The sequence below is a fragment of the Dipodomys spectabilis genome, unplaced genomic scaffold (assembly GCF_019054845.1).
Source record: "Dipodomys spectabilis isolate Male_0828 unplaced genomic scaffold, ASM1905484v1 ptg000351l, whole genome shotgun sequence".
In the NCBI taxonomy this organism is placed as follows: domain Eukaryota; kingdom Metazoa; phylum Chordata; class Mammalia; order Rodentia; family Heteromyidae; genus Dipodomys; species Dipodomys spectabilis.
In genome coordinates, this window is record NW_024871028.1 from 3,240,965 (window position 1) to 3,246,844 (window position 5,880).

At 32.4% G+C, this 5,880-nt stretch overlaps 1 pseudogene; it reads left to right on the forward strand.

Moving 5' to 3' along the window:
* Positions 1–5,136: 5,136 nt before the first annotated feature.
* LOC122095451 lies at positions 5,137–5,233 on the forward strand (annotated as a pseudogene).
* Positions 5,234–5,880: the final 647 nt, after the last annotated feature.

A 5,880-nucleotide genomic window follows, 5' to 3' on the forward strand; every position in this document is an offset into this window, starting at 1 on the left:
CACAATACAAAATGAAATACGGCAGGGATAAACCATAGGGGAAAATCCCAAAGAAAACAGAAATCACATAGTTCATCCAAAACAACAACCACAAATGAAAAAAAAAATCTGGTTCCATATCTTGGAATTCATTTTGCTTAGCATCAGCTAATATGCTTATATATATGCATAACAAAGCCACTGGAAAATAATAGCTGCATGGATACTATATCATGAAAACAGCATGTTAAATTTTTGATGGTGAAGGTGGAATTAGGATTGGTGAATTTGTGGTTCTGATAAAGGATTTTCAAGAGTTTTAAAGTTATGACAGGTAAAATTTAATTGTTCAAATTTTTTAACAACTTAGTCTATTAAGAAAATTTTAAATTTCCTGGAAGAATAGGCTTTCATGCAAAGAAATCCAAGAAGACTTAGTAGGGAAGGAGCAATGTGGATGAAGATGGCTCTTTTTCACACTAAACACACAGACCTCAGAAACCTTGCTGTAAATCCTGTAAGTTCCCTTGAGAGTTGTCCTTACTCAGGAACTATATTCTCACTGTTTGAAACAAGGTTGTATTGGAATTTAAATTAAAAGTTCTTTAAAAAATAAGGCATCAAAATTTGTGAATTTACCTTTAATTATCAAACATTAATTCTGTGAAAAAGATAATTTGAGTGAAAATATTTAGGGAGAAAGTGACCTCCAAAATGAAAGAAGGTGTTGGGGTTACACATTTCTGTTTGCAACACTTTCCACAATGTCTTTGGACGTGAAGCAGTGAAACATAAAAAAAAATCTGATTGGATACTTCAAAATAATGATTTCACATTTCTAAGTGGCTCACAAAAATAATACTCTTATTAATATGAGATAGTGAAGACTTCCTTTATTACATATGCCAAAAAGTTCAGAAAAGAATTGAGCAAATGGAAAAGTTAATTAAAAAAGTTTTCTTAGAAGCCTTAGCTAAGTGTATTGTCTTCAGCAGTGAAGGGAGGCCAAAACTTTTTGATATAAATTGTGTTAGAATTTTTACTCCCTAAAGTGATTTTACAGAGCCCATTTGTCTCACTACAATGCAGAACTGATTGAATGAAGACATGAAAATAAATTCCACATCCACATGAGGCAACTTAAAAGTTTTAAAAGAGAAATAATGAAGATGTAGCAGTGGTGGAGCCTGTATGGCTCTTCAGCTTCACTAGACTTGAAGCCAAGAAGCTGTGATTAATTGGAACTCCGGCAAGAGCTGAGAGAAGGACATAGAAGTAGGACATAGAAGCATTGTCCTTTTGTAACAGACAGTTTCTCCCAAGTATGGGTGATTTAACTCTATTCTCCTCCATACATCTTGGTGAACAAATGCAAGACCAAGAGAAAAATAATCTATTGAAATAATTTTGCATAGAATAACTTCACTGTTCCTGCTATGGTATCTAAGGAGAATCTTAAGAGAGAAGATAAAAGTGCAGTATTTTTTGGTTTCCTCTAAGCATCTTGTTAGCAAAATATATCTTTGAGGTTAGACAACTCTGATTGAACCAACAAGTGATGTAGTACTTTTTATTGTGGGCACTTTAGACACAAGAAGTCTTTCAAGGTAAAAGAAAAAAAATACAGCAAATATTTGTGATCACAGCGTCTTGGACTGTTTTCTGGAGTCAAAGTTTGACATTAGATTTCTCCTCATTAACATAGATGTTGTTTCATGGCAACAAATGCAAGAGGGAAGTTTAATGGACTCACTTGGCCAATTAAACTGCATGAAAGAAGAAAATGACAAATAATATTTAATGAAATCATTTTGACCAATTACTTTGCCAGAAGAAAAAGGAAAAATATAATTCAAAATCAGTTGACTTAAAACTATGAAGAAAGACTAGTTAAGAGAGATTAGAGAAAATATAGAGGATTGTTTTCTCTCCAGTGGAGTAATGGGTTCTTGATCTTGTTTCTTCCATTCTACCTCACAAGCTACCAAGTGTGTCTCAGGACTGGATTAGTCAGTTCAGACAGAAAACTCATAGAAGAAAGATACTGTTTAGAGCCGATGTAGGTGATGTAGACAATCAATTTAATTCTGTTCAAAATTCTCCCCTACCCCAAACTGCCCTCTTTGAACAGCTTTGTTTGCTTTTCCCAAGACTGCCCTTCATTAACTGATTAAAATTTTGAGAGGTCATATTCATACTCTCTAGAGATTGCTGTTTGTTTGTGACTTTTGTGTGTTTTTGTTTCTTGTTGTGTTTTTAACTGAATTTTAAAAGGTTGTGCAATTGTGTTACAATTAAATCTATCCATCTAATTGTCCAATGCTCCTAGATCAGAGTCACTCTTTCCATCATTCGCAACCAACCCTTTTTCCAAGATTTATTTCCAATTTACCACTTCCTTCATGATATGTGTACATTGAGTATTCTAGCTGTACTTGCCCCTTGTTCATTTTTCATTCATTCTATGTCTTTACTATAATTCCTCTCTGGTTTCAACTTCCTGATAGTCATTCTGTTAAGCTATCTATTAATACTTTGAAAGGTTTATATACATTCCATGGAGTTTCAATCCTGCATATTCTTGAACCGATGTCAGCTTATATTTCCATAATTCATTCATCTGCAACAACAATTTGCAAGACTGGAGACGTGAAGCACCTAAACATGATTTTATTCTCACCCATTTGGAAGATTAATCTTTAATCAAAAAGAAAGTTAAAAATGGATTAGAATGTATTCCTAACTATGAATTTTTATAAATGGCTTTGTACAATGGTGTGATTCTTTTGTTTTACATGGAATAATATTTTCTACTACCTATAAGTTTTGGAAAAAGAAGAAAATTAAAATTTATTCCTAGAGAGGAATATGATAGAAATTGAAGACAGATATTATGTGTGTCATAACTCTGATGAATACCCATATTCAAGACTTAAAGTAATATTTCTTACTATGTTAGACAGAGGGAAAACATAAAATAACATATGATAAGGCAACTATTTGTGATTTTTTAAAATGTACCTTATTAAATGATGAAATTTATTAGGTAACGTGTGGGTTGAAATTTAGGAGGCTGATCTATTTAACACACTTCTGGAAGGCCCTTACTGAAAAACACAAATTGTGGGTGGTACTATTTCTACACTTTAATGAATGGTTGAACATGTTTGGCATTAGTGCTGTGTAAATAATTCAAATCTATTGTAACTTGCTCCCTATACTTGAAAAACTTGTAATGTCACTAAGTATCATCAACTTCTCAAATGTTATTTTGGCGAATATGATTTCAAAAAGTTTTTTTGAAAAGGAATACACTTTCAGGAGATTAAATGTAGGTTATCATTGGTTTGAGAGTGACATTTTTATACCACAGAACCATGTTGTACTGAAGTCCCAGTGTTTGAAGCACTCCTTAGTGCTTCAAATGTTTTTCTGAATTACATTTGAGCTCTAGGTCCAGATTTCGGTGCTTTGGTAGACCAATTATGGATATATCCTTCCAGGAACTATTTTTTGGCCCACATATGTTGGAATAAAATCTTTCGTTAATCATAGGTGAGGGGTATTAAAAATAATCTTATGATACTTTGTGAACTTGTTCACTCATATGGGCTGGTCATCTGTAAGTTGAATGTTTAAATTACAGTACTTTCTCTCAAATTTTGCGATCTCATCATTCATTTTAAGTAGCCTTGCATTTCACAATTACTTTCTGCTAATTCTTGCATCTCAAGGAATTGGGGCCCTGAAATATAGGAAATGCGAAATTGAGATGGGTCTTCAATTACTTTGTGTTGATATGTTGCTTGAGCCATGGTGAGAAGTCTTGCCCCTGTTATCTGATGATGCAGGTAGGAATGCTTCACAAATATGGAGAAAACCAGTTTGGGACAAGCGAGTTAAACAATAAACAGAGCAGCAGAGTAAAATCCATTATAGATTAGAGGAAAAAATTGTTTTTTACCATGTGGATTCAGAAGACCAAGAACAGTTAGAATGTATCACAAGTTTATACTAAAAACATTGCACTGATACTTTTTATAGTCTAATATATATATTAAACCTAATTATTTATATTCAAATTCTATTTATTGGAATAAATAAATATCAATTTATTTGTCAAATTGTCAACTAATTCTAGTAAGTTTCGTTGTGTGAAATATAAAATCAGTACATATAAATATAAAATATATAACTATATATAATATAATTAAAGGGCACACGTTTTGCATTGTTCTGTTGTAGTTACTGTATTAAAGGCAACTCTGTTTTAAAGTATTATTCCATTATCTCTACCTCAGTGTTTGATAGAGTTAGACCTAAAGCTTTACCATTTGTAGATTTGCAGCATGGAGGCAAGAGGAAACAGTGTGATTAAAACATTATCAATTCAATGTCTAATAACGAGGAGAAACATATGCACTTCTCCTGCAACTATGAAAATATTTGGTGATGAAAAGGCAGTAGTGTAAGTTCCTGCCTGGTTGGATGATAGACAGGCCAGGACATTAAGTTATCATGCATACGAACAATTTTTTCACCTTCTTGGCTTTAGCTACTTTTGAAATGGAGGTATAATAAAATTATATTTTGATAAAATACCTTCTAGTCTGAACAGTTCTGTTTGAACTGTTCATCTCTCTATGATCCCTTGTAACCAAGATTAGCTTTGTTCTAGTAAGACAATCTATGCTTTCAGGGTAAGATATTCTGGTTGGTCTGTTCCCACATGGAAGAAGGGTAAAGGCTCAGGTAGACATTTGTTCCAGTAACACCTCATTTGGGAAAATGTCAGCTGAAGAAGTTTAGAAGTAGCTCTTAAGCAATGCTTACTTTGAATCCATTAGGTCCACAAAGATAATTCAGTTGGATAAATAAGTACTTGAAAACGCCTTCACCTTTGGGCCTATCTATAAATAATTGAGAGTATGATCAAATTCCAAATAAAAAGACTTAAGATAGTCATTGACAAAAAATTTTGCAAATGTGAGCAACCGACTGATCAATAAAATTTTTCCACTATTCACAGAATTTTAGGGAAATAAGATCGATAGCATTGTTAGGAACAATAAGGTTTCCTTGTTACAAGTAGGCACCCATAGATATAAGCCTGTATAATGATTGCATCATTAACTACTTAAATTTAGAGGATACTACATGCTTCAGCAGCATGTATACTCAAATTACAATACAGAGATTAACATGGCACTTGCACAAGGATAATATGAAAATGTGAGAAGTATTCCATATTATTCATCCTTCAGATGCAAGAAATGAAAAACAGTTATTAAAAAGTTGATTACAAAATTACAAGTGTAACAATACACGTAATTCATAGAATTAAATTTAGTTTGACATCAGCGTATTAAATCTTCACCTCACAAAGGCGTTTACATAGTATAAACTTTACAAATCTTTTCAAATTAGACAACATTGTCATATTATCACAAAGAAAAATAATATTAAAGGAAGCAAACTGTTTCAATATGGAATGCAATCGGAAAGGACACATTAGTGAACCTATATATTATAAAATAATGTAGAATTCAAAGAATATCTAGGAGAAAATAAAATAAATTATGAACATTTTGCAAACATAGAATATAGTATATTTTAAAATATACTTTTTCAGACAAGCACCAGAAATATTTTAGTTTCTGTACTACTCATTTCAACAGGTAAATTAAAATTATTTTTGATTAAAAAATCACAAACTCTGAAGAAAATATTATACATGTATACAAAAACTATTGAATACATTTTGACATCCAAGGCAGGCAATTCACTTGGAAGAATTCCGCAGAATCCATGAATTTTTACAGGAAAATATTAGTGCTGCCGGGCACTGGTGGCTCATGCCTATAATCCTAGCTACACAGGAGGCTGAGATCTGAGGATCAT